Source organism: Mus musculus, chromosome Y (genome assembly GCF_000001635.26).
Source record: "Mus musculus strain C57BL/6J chromosome Y, GRCm38.p6 C57BL/6J".
Taxonomy (NCBI): domain Eukaryota; kingdom Metazoa; phylum Chordata; class Mammalia; order Rodentia; family Muridae; genus Mus; species Mus musculus.
Genome location: NC_000087.7, coordinates 41,704,935 through 41,721,162, shown reverse-complemented (window position 1 = coordinate 41,721,162; position 16,228 = coordinate 41,704,935).

Genomic DNA, 16,228 nt, shown 5'->3' with positions numbered 1-16,228 from the left:
TCTAGTAAAGACTCTCAAGGATATGTGCTAACCTCTCAAAATTGTAAGGACCTTTGCACAGCTGCAGAGGGGACTTTGCCTGTGCAAAGTTCTTTGTCATCCACCCAAAGGAATCTAGAACCTTTGGCAGATTCCACAGGGATATTGGGCTTGGGACAATGTAAACACACAGAGACTACCTCAGGCCCTTTGCCTCTAGTGAGGGAGAATACAGAATCTTCTACATCTGCTTTGCCTACTCTAGGACCTTTGCCACCATCACCTCGAGAACCTGGTAGACATTCATCTTTTACTCAAGGAGGTGCAGAAACATTCCCTTCTGGTCCCGGGAAACTAGCACATTTGCAATCAGCCCAGGGGCCTCTGACACTTTCCATCTCAGCCCAGGCAGTGACCCATATCTCGGGATCCTCTGGAGGGGCTCTACTGCATTCATCTCCTTCCCCAGCATTTTCAGAAACAAATAAATACTCTCCATCTATCGGAGGGATCTCAGACTCTTCCAGATGTGCTGGACTGCATCTGGATCTTACTACATCACTACAGGTGTCACCATCATCTTTGAGATCTGAGCAAGGAACTCTGGAACCTTGTTCATCTGAAGAATGTCCTCTAGAAGTGACGAAATCTAAAGAAACTACTCTAGAGTCTTCCACATCTGCTCAGGGCACTGAGGGGAATTTTTTATCTGCAGAAGCCACAGTAGGAACGTCCCTGTCTGCAAAGGAGACTGTGGGAATTTTGCTTCCCACTCCAGGACATCTGGTGTCTCCCCAAAATACTCAGTTGCTATCAGAATCTGTGTCATCTGATCAGATGCCTCTGGGAATTTGTTTATCTTCACAAGGAACCCTAGGTTCACAGGGAACCCTAGGCTCTTCATCTTCCCAAGAGGCTTTTGGACATTTCTTTTCTGCCCAAGGGTCTCTAAAACTTCCCATTTCTAAACAGGGGAATACATAAAGTGTTTCATTTGCTCAAGATACTTTGCATCATCCAACTGCTTGTCATACAGATGTAGGATTTTCTAAAACTGCCCATCATTTTGCAGAAAGATCCCCAGGTTTCCCAAGGGACACTGGAACTTCCCTACTTAGCCAGAAATCTCAAGAAACCTTTTATCCTTCACCATCAGATATAGGGCATTGCCCACCTGTACTGGGTGTTCAGGAGCAACTTGTACCTACTCCAGTGGTTCTAGAAACTTTGTCATCTTTTCAAAAGCCAAAGGTACTTTTCAGGGCAGAAGAGGGAACTTTGCCCATGCAAAGTTCTTTTATCCCCAACCACAGAAATCTGGAAAATTCAACAGATGCCACAGGGATATTGGCACAATATGAAGAGTCACAGAGTGCTTTAGGCCTTTTTCCACAAGTAGGCAGGCTGTAGCATCTTCTCAGTCTACTTCGGCGACTCTAGGTACTTTGCCACCATCACCTCCTACACTTGGTAGACATTCCGTTTCTACCCAAGGAGGTGCAGAGACTTTCCCATTTGCCCAAGGGTATCTAGCACCTTTGCAATCTGCCCAGGGGCCTCTGAAACTTTCTATCTCAGCCCAGGCAATGATGAATACATCACAATGCTATGAATGTTCTCATAATCCTCTGGGTCTTTCCTCCTCAGAACAAGGGACTCCAGCATCTTCTGATCCTGCTCATGGAGGTGTGAGTCCCGGTCTCTCTGCACAGGGTATTGTACATCTGTCCCCATGTCCACAAAGGTCTTCCCAACATTCTACATCTTCCAAAAGGTTTTCAAGTCGTTCTTTACATACACAAGTTATAGGAACTCAGTCCACATCTACACACTACACAGTAGCAGACTCACCATCTTTCCCAGTGTGTCAGGGATATATGCACCCTGCTCAAAATACAGCAAGGACTTTGAGATCTGACCAGGGATCTCTGAGGATTTCAGCAACTACACAAGGATCTGCAGAACCTTTGCCATCTCCACAGGGGACTCTAGGATATTCATCATTTGCATCAGGTGCACAAAAATTTTCAACAGTTACCCCAGGATATGTAATATCCAATGACTCACCTCTGGAACTTGCAATTTCTGCCCAACTTAGTTCCTCATTTTCTTCCCTAAGCCTTTTGGATCTTTCCCTTTCCACAGAAGAGCCTTTAGATCTCTCTAAACCTACAGAGGGACCTTTAACTTCATTCCAGGGACCAAATGAGTCTTTGAATTCTCCACAAAGGGTACAACAAACAGATCCATCTGCTTCAGATCCTTCAGAATCTATGCATTCTTCCAAAGGACCCATGGTAATTTCTTTATCTGGACGAGGAACACTAGGATCTGTATCATCTGCCCTAGAGCCTTTGACAATGTCCCTATCTGCTCAAGTGAATCCGGGACCTTTGTTATCTGCTGGAGGCCCTTGCCTGTCTTTACAGGGGAATCTGGAAGGTTGTACCTGTACACATGGCAAGCCAGGAATGTCCCATGCTTCACCAGGACCTTTGGAAATTTCAGCCTCTACCATAGTGAGTCTAGGACCTTCTCCATCTGTCCAATTGGATTTGAAAGTGTCACATTCTGTCTTAATGTCTCAGAGACCTTCCCTGTCTGCCCAAGGTGTACTAGAAACATCAATATCTTCCCAAGGGCTTACAGAAAATTCCTTGTTACTTCAAGAGCCTCCAGGACCCTGTTTGGAAAAAAAGGATTTAGGATATTCACCATCCAATCCAGAAGATCTTGGACTTTCTGATTCTTCCCAGGACACACTAGAAACACGGGCAGGTATGCAAAATAGTGCAGAAATACCACCTGTCACCCAAGAAGTCATAGAATTTTTGTCAGCCACACAAGATTCTCCCAAATTAACAGCTCCTTCACCACTTAGTCCAGAGGCAGAAGAACCTCTGACATATACACAATCCATTTCTAAGAGTTCAGAATCTGTGCCAGGGACTCCAGAAGCTTTGGCATGTGTGTTAGGGTCTCTGTGTCTTTTGAAACCCAATGAAGATGCTATGGGCCCTTTAGTATCTGAACAAGGGATCCTGAGAACAACAGCATTTCCCCAGGAAAGTCTAGAACTTTCTCAACCAGCCAAGGGGCCTCTAAAACCTGTGCCATATCCCCAAGAAACCGTGGGTAATTCCTTTTCAACGGAGTTTAAGGGACTGTCCCTTTGTGCCAAAGGGGACATTATTCCTACCCCTCCTCATGAAGATGGCCAGAGAAATTCCTCTTATCTCAAGAAGAGCCCTAGACGTTTCAAATCTAACCAAAGGATATTGAAACATGTCCCATTTCCTGAAGGGGATACCAGATACTGCCTTTCAGAACTTGATGCCTTAAAATGTATCTCTTCTGCTGAAAGTAGCCTCACATCTTCCAAGTATGCAGAAAAGAAATCCAGTCCTACCTCTACTCCTCAAAGGAGCATCTCCCCCTTAAAATCATCACAATTGAGTTTCAGATCTAGTATCCTTTGTAAAAAGGGTCTCAGTCATTCTCCTCCTCCAGGAGATTGCCCCACACCTTCTAAATTGCGGAAAACAAGACCAAGCCCTTCCTCTGTAGATCAAGAGGGCCTGAAATCTGTGCGCTCAAAACATGAGGGCTGGAAACACTGCCATTCTTCCAAAATGTGGGTCAGAGCTTGCAAATCTAAGAAAAGAGGTGTAAATCTTAAAACTGTGACTAACATAAACTTTGCCACTTCTGATTCTGCTAAAGGAGCCTGCAGATGCTCACCATCTCATGAGGTGGGCCTCCGAAGTCCCCTATCAACCCAAGGCATTCACAGACCATCCAAGTCTACTGAAAACCCATCAGAAAAAGCCCCTTCTGACCAATGGGACACCCAAACTTCCAATTCAGAGCATGAGGTTGACAAGCCATCCTCCATCCTTACAGAAGAGTGCATGCGAACCACTCTTTCTCATGAAGACAGCCTCAGGCATCCCACCTCTCCTCATGAGATTCCCAGACATGCTATTTCTACCAGAAGGAAACAGAGGAAATCCTCTGTTACCCATGGAGCCCTGCAAACTTCCCCTACAGATCAAGAATGCATTGAGTCATCTCCAGATGGAGACAGTCCCCGAAGAGGTGTGAAACTCTCATCATCACCCCAAGAGGATATCAGGCACCCTGTTTCTACTTAGGAGGGCTCAAAACATATTCCTAATGTCCAAGAGGGAGAGAAACCTTCCAGAAGTGCCAAACAGGAGCCCATAGCTTTGGTGCCTACCCTATGGGGATTTGTACCTCCAAAAGGGAGTACCACATTCCCTTTTGGAATATTCCCTGTTATTCGAAGATATTACAGACGTACAATACTTCAAGCAGAGGATGTGGTACCTGCTCTCTCCTGTCCTTGGAGAGACCCGTCATTACAATATGAATTTGGGTTCCCCCTTTGTGACCTAGGAGGCCCCAAATATACACGCCATATGCAAATCAATCTCAAAAGGATTGCACAGCAAAAGGGGAGTTGTTGTTCTTTCCTCTTTCCTAAAGGAGGTGTCAGACTTTCTCAATCAGACCAATGTGGACTCACACTTTCCAGTTCTCACCAGAGGGACTCTGGCTATGTGATCCCTGTTTCAGAAAGGCTCAGAATGCTTCAGGCTGAAAGGGGTGGCCTCTCAAATGCCCCATCTAAGAAACTGTGCCTCACAGATACTTTTTATGACAAAAGAGATATCGAAAATGCTCTAGGAGGCTTACGACTTACTCCTTGCTTCCGACTTACCCCTTCTGCCCAGGGACGCACAAGAGCTTCCCAGCCTGCCAAATGGAACCTGTAAGGCAGTCTATCTCAAGAAGGTGGCCTGGGCCCTACTCTCTCTTACCCTGGCATTTTCAGTTCTTTTTTGATCCAGAAGCTGCCCTCATATTTTCCCTTTCTATGCCCCTTATGAGCAACATGAATTTAGAACTTTTTCTTTTCATCAACACTCTATCAAAATTACAATTTCCACTCCTAGCTGCCTCAGATGCACATTGAAGCATCATCTATGCCCCTGTGACTAAAAGCAGGACAAGAATCCCCTTTCTGATTAAGAGTAGCTCACAATTGTTGCCAGAAGTATGTGCTATATAATTTTCACCTAATGGAGAGTACTATGTTATTCTTCTGATCATTGAGGACCTAGACCTACCTACTATATCTGGTCTAGTCCATGACAAATCGACTCCCTTGATCTAAGGTGCACCAAGTGCTTCTTATTCTGATCCTCTGACCTAATTACTCTGTCCAAGGATCAGGACCCGGGTGCCTGAAGTCTCAGAGCTTAAGAGTAGCCAGCAAGTTCATAAACCCAGGACATAGACATTAAGTTGGCCAGCAGAAACGAGAAAGCCTTGCCATTTTCAGAAGTAGTCAGCAGATTTATCAGGAGAACTAGCTGGGAAGTGCCTCCTAGCATACTGGAGATTGATTAAGCTGTTGCATGGCCTGCATGATATGTGTGTTCTAGGTTCCCAGGAAGCCTCGATAATGAAATATTCAGGCCTTCTCTCCTCTCCAAATCGACCCTTGATCTTGTACAGATACAAGAGTCTTTGGCATTTCTACTTTCCCCAACATGGTGTGAACCTTTCTGCCTCTAAAAGATGGCATCCTTTATAGATTGTTTGTGGATACATCAACATTATCACTCTGTCAATGGGTCCTCCAAGTCCTGTTTCTGACACAGAAACCTCAGAATTATTCCTTCAGCACCAAGAAGACTCACACGTTCCCCCCATACTTGAAGTGGAGCTTAAATCACTCTCAGTGGCTCAAGGAGTCATCAGGTACACTTTGTCTAAATTAGGAATTCAAAAACACTCCAGGCATTCTTCTCTGGTAAGGTTCAGACCTACAGCTTAAGAACCACAGATCTTCTAAACTACTGTGTGGACCAAGGGAACTTCTGATCTGCCCATTCTGAACCAGGGATCCTCAGATCATCCCCAATAGCCTAAGTGAACTTCAACTTACCTGTCTAGAATCAATATGCTGGGGCTGGAGAGATGGTTCAGCAGTTAAAAGCACTGACTTCTCTTCCACAGGTCCTGAGTTCAATTCTCAGTAACCACTTGTTGTCTCACAACCATCTGTCATGGGACCCGATGCCACCTTATGGTGTGTCTGAAGACAATGTCAGTATAGCCACATACATCAAAAAGAACCAATGTGACTCACATCTTCCATCAATAACTCAAGGGGGTTTCAGATGTAACCCCCAAAATCAAATATGTTAGAAACTCCCCAGTATTGAAGGCAGCATTAACATATGAGAACAAGAAACCTCAGAAATTCTTTAATTCCCCTCAGAATTACCACTTCAGAACAAAGGTGTCACATAGGTCCTCAATAACTGAAGATGCCCTGATGCATATGACATGATAAACAAAGGACTTCAGACCTCAACAACATTTTAAGAAGGCCACGAAGATGGCTCTTTTACTATCAGCATGCAATAGCATTGATGAAGTTACAATGGGGACTCAGATGTACCCTGCTAGACCCAGGATAATTTATACCTCCAGCATAAATATCAACTCCATCATGTCAGGCCCCCTCAGATGTAAAGTATCCCATAACTTCAAGGGGGCTGACACCCAGTTGGTTTATCTTTTGAAGAGGGCCTAAACCTTGCTTCCTCTAACCATAGTATCCCTTGACATTATGCGTATGCCAAAGGGGTCAGCTGACCTTGAGTAAAATGCTTTATTCTTCCTCCTTCTGCACTGCAAGGGTCTGAGACATGCCTCTCTGATGAAGCAAGGTATAGAACTGACCTTGTGAGTGAGAAGTTTATCTCAAATATTCAGGCTCAGCTCTAGTGTGCTTCAGGCTGAATCCTTGGTACCAAGAATACACAACAGCTTTGGTCTTTGTTCACGGTGGACTCAGGTCTACCACTCAACTAAGAGCTTCTCCCTCAGACCTTATTGGTTAGGGAATATACTTTTGACCACCAAAAACAAACAAACAAAACAAATCTCAGAGAACTCCAGAGTCAAGTCCCATGGCCAATTTATGAAAACCTCTGCCTGGATCCAAGGCTCTCTTTAAGCTGGTCATCAGAAAGGTAACTGTACTCTACAACCACACCTGTGTGCTTCCTTGTAAGTTTAATAGGGAACAAATCCAGGGACTTTGAGCCGACTTGTCAGAAGAAACCTCTGAATGCTGTCAAATCCGCATAGAGTCCTCAGAGATAAGAATTTTTTTAGAGTTCTCTGAAGATGTGGAGGCCTGGAGTGCCTGGAACAAACTCCTCTACAGAAGGTGAACAGGACAACTCCCCTACTGTCCAACAGGTTTGAGAGACTTTCTCTTTTCCAAACCTATAGTATTTTCCTTCCTGTGATGATCAAGGTCATAAAATGTACACCTTTGATGCAATGGGCTCTCATAAAAATCCCTTCTATTCAGGAACCCATGGGATATTTTACCTCTGATCAAGGAGAATTGCTCCCTCTGCTCAAAGTTCACAGAAATCAAGAGGAGGAGGCCAATCCTGGAACCTTATGCCACTTCCTTGAGTATAGTCACATGACATCGTGTGAATTCATCATTCTAACTCAGTTCTGGTTGGTTGAACATAATTTTTAGGAGGCAATCATGCCAATCCAAAGCTTTTCATGAATCATGGTATCTATATTTGGTGCCTTGCTAATTCAGCTAAGGATATGGATACCCCAGGATGTGAAGAACGGTTAGAAGGTGTGGCAATGCTAGGACCTCATGAGCTAAGGTAAGCAAATTAATTTTTGCTCAAAATATTATGGGGATTTTTATACTCTGTTCATCTCTCCTGTTACAAGGATATCAGCACCTCCTTTCCCCGAGGGCTAATCACTCCTTCTACCATTGCTTAAGGAGGCATCACATATTCCCACTGAAGCAAAGGGAGCCTCTGATCATACCAGTTTGTCCAAAGCAGGCTTGGACATTCATTTAGGTCGAGGAATCCCACAAAACTTGCTGATATTATGGACTGAACCTTACATATTTTTCCTAATGTTTCCCAGATTTTTCCTCAGTTCAAGGTAAACTCTAGGTTCAAAAAGGTTTCAATGAAGAATCTTTGACATAGATACTCTGTCAAGGAAGAAACTTTCATTTTATCTTTGAATTAGGGAAATATAGATTCACCCTTAAATTTGACCGGGGATTAATACAAATTCTGCTGCTTATGGAGCCTACAGAAAAGCCACTGACATGAAAAACTCTAGCCGATGTTCTTTTTTTTTTCTTTTTTTTTTCCTTCAAGGAAACTTTAAATCAATTTCCCTTAACTATGCTTACCTCAGAAAATCCACTTTTATCCATAGAACCATGAGGTCTATTACTCTAGGAGGTCCTAAAGTTTCCCTTCAGACATGGATGGCCAGACATGCTCAAATAAAAGAAGGGATGCCAAACACTCTGAAATGATGTTCTGGGACATGACAGTAATTATATGAACCCTAATTTAATTTTTAATTTTAAGCCTGTCACTTGAAATGGAGCAATTCCATTTTGGTGCCTATGCCTGGGATGCTGCTGTGCAGCTTATGGAGAACATAGAACTAGAGTTTACCAAACAATTTGTAAGAAAAATACTCTGATTGTTGGCAAGCAAAACTCAAAGTCTCAGAACACATGAGTATTCTGGACTATGAGGACATTTGCACTTGATAAGTTATTTTTGACATCTTCCAATTCCCAAGGTAAACTTTTGCCTGAGGGATTCTGTGACCTTCCTGCTCTTCCTTATCCACCCAACATGTTCTCTTTCTCAAAAATGACATTCACATATATGAAGTATATTTGTGAATGTATACATCAAAGTAGGATTATACCTAGCTGATCAGCCACATTTCCAAAAGTGACTCCTTCTTTAAACAAGGTACCCTAGTCCACTCTGGTTTGAGGTCCCATAGTCCAAGTTACAAATCAGAGCAAAGTACCTGTGCCATCTGCCTTTAGGCAAGTCAATAGAAATGTAATAACTTCATTAATTCTGCCTAGACCTGGATAGATGAACAAAGTCATCAAAAGTCATTCAAAGCCTTTGGAAGAAAAAAATATGTTGCTGCCTTGTCTCTCCTGAATGAACACAAACTATGAAAATACACAACTCTGAATAAGAATTGGAAACTTATGATCATGGCTGGAAACATTCTCCACTCTATAAGGTACCAGGGACCTTTAACTTTGACAGAAGTGTATATGGCAATTTCACATTCTGCCTCAAGAGGATTCTGCCCTCCTCTTTCAGTAGGGCCTTCGAGATTTCCTCTCTTACATGGGGCACACATTTCCCCATGGTAACTCATTTTTTTTTCTCACTACACTGAATAGAATGTCAGAACTCTCCTAGGGTTAACATTGCCTTAGCCCTATTGGTCAAATGTCGCCTAAAACATGTATTATGCCTTATAAGGAATATTCCTAATCCTACCAAGTAGATTTGAATCATTTTTCCTTAAAGGGATGTCAGACAATAGGAGACTTACACCACTCATTCTACATAAAAGAGAATCTAACATTCCCTTTCTTCCCAGTAGGAATCTGGGCCTATTGTCTACTTCAATTCACCAAGTGGATTTTAGAACTTCAGTTTCTGCAAAGGGGGTCCTGGGATCTGGATTGCTGGATCTTCTGGTAGTACTATGTCAATTTTCTGAAGAACTACCAGACTGGTCCAGGTCCCTGCCGAGTGTATTCTGCAAAGGCCCCAGACATCTAGCCACTTTCCCGGCCAGAGGAAAGGGGGTATGCCCGGTGCAGAAGTGCTTTGCCTGAGCATCGGCAACAGACATCTTGGTTCTGGGACCACGCAAGGTGTATTCTGCACAGGTGAGAGTATGGACTACAGAAGCCAAAAGCTTCTTGGAGAGGCGAGAGCCACAGAGCTTCTAAGACAGCCCCCTTTTCGGGCCCCAGACACCTGGCCACTGTCCCAGCCAGAAAATAGGGGTCCACCCGGTACGGGAGCGCTTTGACTGAGCATCAGTAGCAGATATCTTGGTTCCGGGACCCAGCCGAGATTATTCTGCACAGATCCCAGACATCTGGCCACTTTCCCAGCCAGAGGAAAGGGGTGTGCCCAGTGCAGGAGTGCTTTGCCTGAGCATCAGCTGCAGACATCTTGGTTCCAGGACTCCTCCGAGAGTTTTCTGGACATGTGAGAGTGTAGAATACAGAAGCTAACACGTTCTGGGAAAGGCCAAAGCAACTCAGCTTCAGGACAGGTCCTGTTTTGGGCCTTCGTCTTCGGCCAGGAGGGAGGTCTTAAGAACATATATCTGTGCACCTTTCCCGTGAGAGGAGAGCTTGACTGCAGAGAGTGCTCTGACCACTGAAACTCAGAGGAGAGATCTAGTCTCCCATGTCTGCTGATAGAGGCTAACAGAATCACCTGAAGAACAAGCTCTAACCAGAGACAACTATCACAACTAGCTCCAGAGATTTCTAGATGGTGAAAGGCAAATGTAAGAATTGTACTAACAGAAATCAAGACCACTCACCATCATCAGAACACAGCACTCCCACCCCACCTAGTCCTGGGTACCCCAACACAACCGAAAAGCTAGAACCGGATTTAAAAGCATATCTCATGAAGATGGTAAAGGACATCAAGAAGGACTTTAGTAATTCACTTAAAGAAATACAGGAGAACACTGCTAAAGAGTTACAAGTCCTTAAATAAAAACAGGAAAACACAACCAAACAGGTAGAAGTCCTTAAAGAAAAACAGGAAAACACATCTGAACAGGTGATGGAAATGAACAAAACCATACTAGATCTAAAAAGGGAAATAGACACAATAAAGAAACCCAAAGTGAGGCAACGCTGGAGATAGAAACCCTAGGAAAGATATCTGGAACCATAGACGCAAGCATCAGCAACAGAATAAAAGAGATGGAAGAGAGAATGTCAGGTGTAGAAGATTCCATAGAGAACATCAGCAAAACAATCAAAGAAAATGCAAAATGCAAAAGGATCCTAACTCAAAACATCCAGGATGTCCAGGACACAATGAGAAGACCAAACCAAGGATAATAGGAGTGGATGAGAATGAAGATTTTCAAATTAAAGGGGCAGCAAATATCTTCAACATAATTATAGAAGAAAATGTCCCAAACCTAAAGAAAGAGATGCCCATGAACATAAAAGAAGCCTACAGAACTCCAAATAGACTTGACCAGAAAAGAAACGTTCAGCATCTCGACTTTACCTTTTCATATGGCTTGCTAGAAATTAAAAATGAAATCCCAACTGAAAGGCCTGATGATCTGAGTAATATTCTGCCAAAGAATTTCACCTTTGCATTGTTTTTATTGTTTGGTTGTTGGATTTTTATTTATTTGTTTGGTGTGTGTTTTGTTTTGTTTCATTTTTGTTTTTATTTTCGTTCTGAGAAAGTCTTCGGTTTCTGACTTGACATCATCCATGGTGGTTATCTTTCATGTTCCAACCTTTCCCTTGGTTATCTTTAAGCTCTGCTTCTTATCATAAATATTGCCAGACTCTTTGAGGAAGCACACTGGATAGCACACCAATTTTCACTTTATGAAAACCCACAGTTAGAGGAGGACTATTTTTATGCAAACAAAGCTGGAATTTGACAGGGTTAAATGACATGTGTTGAAACCAATGGCAATCATGAATTATAGATTCTTTGGAAAGTAAGAGGACAACATAGATCTTGGGCATGCTTACAAAGTTGTGATAAAACAAACCTGATATCTCCCAGTCATATTTTAAAGGTTTTTAAAATTTACCAGCACTTCTGATTATAAGGAATTTCATAGATTAAATGCAGTAAAACAGGATGAAATAGATGAGGTAATTTTACTTTTGAAATATGTGTAGACAGAATATTGGACACAGGTACGTATAAAATTTTTTTACAAATTAGAGGACACTTTAATTGTTCATGGCACATAGATCTTCAGTTCTTCAAAAACATCCTTTTCAGTACCTTCCATGGTCCCACCACACCCTGTACATCTTCTGCATAGGATATGACACTATCCATAGAAAGCTAGATCCTTCAAAAACAGTCATCAAAAAAAACAAAACAAAACAAAACAAAACAAAAAAAAAACAAACAAAAAAACATTCCTTAAGGTGTGGCCACAGGCCAATGTGATGGATGAAGTTCTTTATCTGAGATTCTATCTTCCCATGTTGATTTAAGTTCAAAAAAAAAAAATCTAAGAAGGACCACTATATATCCATATCATCAATATTGATTGCCTCACTGTATGAAACATACATGCTATGGAGTGATTTTAGATGTCAACTACTGGATGAATGGCTTAGAAATGAGAGAGAGAGAGAGAGAGAGAGAGAGAGAGAGAGAGAGAGAGAGAGAGAGAGAGAGAGAGAGGGATATTAATATATTTCTCATCTATGTGTATTAGTGCAGGGCTTTGTTTTAAAAAAAATGGATGGAACGGTAAAATACAATATATTAGGTTAGACAAGTAAAATTCAAAATGACAATTGTGAACATATAAATTTAATAAGGGACATTAAAAAATAGGAGGTATTTTGGAAGAGTAAGTGCAGCAGCAGGGGGGAGATTTGATAGCAATGGAGGATAGTGGGGAGGATGAAGATGGTAAAAGGACACTATAAAGCTATAAACCTGTGCAAAGGGTCAAAGAAAAGGCCTGCTTCTTGTACACTTAAAAAACACTGGTATAAAGTAACAGAGTCCAAATAATATTTTGATTAATTTGCGGATTTTAGCTTCAAGACACTATAAAATGTATTTGTATTTTTCTACTCACGTGTGGTTCTTGCTATTTTAAACTTGATATGGGTGACAGGATATGGTAATGTGCTTCAATGTTTGTGTATCATTTATCATCAAATGCACATGTCACTCAGTGAGCTGCAAGGCTATCACAGGGAAGGAGGTATCTAAAGTTCTTAAGTGTACATGATGTACATATAACGCCCCCACACTACTATAGATGTTGAAATAATCACATGTGTTTCCCCAAAATAATTTTCTGAAAATTAATCCCCAGGTGTGAATATATTTGGAAGAAATTGAATGGGTCAGGAGGGATATGACCTACATATAAAAATAATTTAATAATGCTGTTATAGAAAAGGTTTAATTATGAAAGGGAGTTTGGTTCCCTCTTTTCTCTTTCTAGCAAATTGGATCCCGCTGTGATGAAATCATCTCACAAGAATTCACTCAATTGCTGATGGTGTGTTCATCATTGAATATACAGACTCCTGAAAAGAGTCATACAAAATATGCTTCATTATATACTAGACAATTAGTGTCATTCTGTTTGGCAATACAACAAGCATGATTATGCCTCAGAATCATGAGCAACTTGGCCATATGGGAAATATAATTAGTGTATTTCTGCTGACTGAAGATCAGACGGGTTGAGTGTTATCATGTGTGCTGTTGATGAGAGGAAGCAGCATAGATGCTGAGTATAGATCAGAGAGGAACATCCAAGGAGGACACTATGTAAGGAACCCTAGGAAGAGCACCATCACTGCTTTTAGCTAGTAGACATATTTTTAGAATCCCCACTTTCTAGGGTGGAAAAGAAAACTGTATTACTCTAATTTACTAAGTATGGTCATTTGATACATCAGTGATCATCACCAAGGTGAACAGGTGTTGACAGAAGTTTGGGGACTCAGAAGAAGCCTGTTCTGGGAAAACCCATTGCCTTCAAAGTACGGAGACTTCTGACCAGCAACACAGGATAAACAGTCTACATTGGCAGCAGTAGCCCCATTGTGTCCAAATTAGTGCTTTTCAAACCATGGAATTAGACTCCTTTGAGTGTTCAAACAACCCTTTCACAACTGTCACATATCATATATCTTGTTTATAAGATATATACTTTACAATTCATGACTACAGCAAAATTATATTTATGAAGTTGCAATGAAATAAAATTATTGTTGTAGAGCTGTATATTAAAGATTCACAACATTTTGAAGATTGAGGACCACTAGTCCTGACTTCTCTAAAGCATGCCTGTCACTATGGGCTGGAGGAATAATCCCCTTTATTCAATTAGGCAAACGCAGAAAAATCAAAGCATTACCCAATAGTTATGAAAGTTAAACATCTATTGTACCACAGTCTATAAGGAGGGCATGCTGGCATCTTAGACAAATGAGATCAAATGAAAATCTCTGTGACCAAATGAGAAGCAGAGGAGAATAACCAGTACCCTAGTGGTGACATAAGTGGGTATTAGCCCAGACACTTAGAATACCCAAGATACAAGATACAATCTTCCAAACATATGAAACTTAAGGGTATTGAAGACCAAAATGCTGACACTGTGCCCCTTCTTAAAATTGGGAACAAAACACCTATGTAAGGAGTTACAGAGACAACCTTTGTAGCTGAGACAAAAGGATGGACCACGTAGAGACTGCCATTCCTAGGGATCCATCCCATAATCAGCCTCCAAACACTGACACCATTGCATACACTGGCAAGATTTTGCTGGAAGGACCCAGATTTAGCTGTCTCTTGTGAGGCTATGCCATGGCCTAGCAAACACAGAAGTGGATGCTCACAGTCAGCTATTGGATGAATCACAGGGACCGAAATGGAGGAGGTAGAGAAGGTACCCAAGGAACTTAAGGGGTCTGCAATCCCATAAGTGGAACAACAATATGAACTAAAGAAACCCCGCAGAGCTCATTTTTCTAGCAACTTATCAGTGCTCGTATTTCTGGCTGCATTTGTATCAGAAGACGGACTAGTTGAACATCATTGGAAAGAGAGGCCCATCAGTCTTGCAAACTTTATATGCCTTAGTTCAGGGGTATGCCAGGGACAAGATATGGGGGTGGTGGTGGTGGTGGGGTTGAGGTGGGTATGGGGGGACTTTTGGGATAGTATTGGAAATGTAAATGAAAAAATACCTAATTAAAAAAAAAAGAGGAAACCATTGTCAGAACCACCAGTAAGAATTTTAAATAACTGCCCTAAAGTCTGGATTTAGGATTCCTCGAGAATCTTCCAAAACAAAAGGCAATGCAGAATCTTGCTGAAATAATTGGAGAAACAAGAGAAAAGCAAAGGAGAATTCATCACATAAAAACAGACAGAAGAAGTAGGAGTTAAAGACATATTTGTGCAAGATGAATAGTGAAGTAGAGATTAGAGCAAGCAGAAAGGACTGAGGAGAGAGCTCACTGCTTAGGCCCACTGATTGCTTTTGCACAGGACAAGGGTTCAATTTCTAACACCCACATGGTTGTTCACAACCACCTGCAATTCTAGTTCTAGACGATCTGATGACCTCTTTGGACAACACACACACACATACACACACACACACACACACACACACACACACACACACACACAAACACACACATCACACACATACACTCACCCACAGAGAAAAAAAAACTTTTAGAAAACAATTATACAAACAAAAAGGAGTCAAGTATAGTTTTATTCCCCTTTTACACCAGCACTCAGAAGCAGGCTAAACTCTGTAAGTTGAATGCCTGCCTATCTGATAGGTGTGTTTTCAGAATTTTATTATTCTTTTCTTTTTTTTTGGGGGGGGGGAGATTTTAGGACTATTTCAGTATTTGTTTAAAGATTCTAGATTATTTTTTCTGATTTACTTTTTTTAATGTTTTAGGCTTTTTTTCAGGCTTTTTAGTATTTTACAGTTTTCAGGTTTGTTTTTTTTGGGGGGGAGGCGAGCAGGCAGGAGGGTAAAGCCCTTTGGGTTATTTAGAGTTTTAGGGTTTTAATGGTTTTAAATTTGGGAGGTTGTTTTGTCCTTAAAGTTTTTTTTTTTTTTTTTTGGGTAGGGTTGAGGTTATTTATTTATTTATTTGTTTGTTTGTTTGTTTGTTTGTTTGTTTTGGATCTTGATTTCTTTTAAAAATTTAAGGTATTTTAGGGTTTTAGGGCTTTTTAGGTTTTATAAATAATTTTAGGATAATTGTAGTTTTTTTTGTGTTTTTGTTCTTCTTGTTTTGTTTTGTTTTGTTTTTGTTTCTTTTTACACTTTTAGTGTTTTATAGGGTTTTAGGATTTTGTAATAGGTTTTTGTGTTCTTGTGTGTGTGTGTGTTTTTTTTTTTATGAGTTTAGGATTATTTTTATGTCTTAGGATTTTAGTTAATGTTTTTGAGTTTTGTAGGTATTTTTTTGGGGGGTGGGGTTAGGATTGTTTTTAATGTATCAGGATTTTAGTTAGGGTTTCAGGGCATTGTAGTTTTTTTGTTGTTGTTGTTT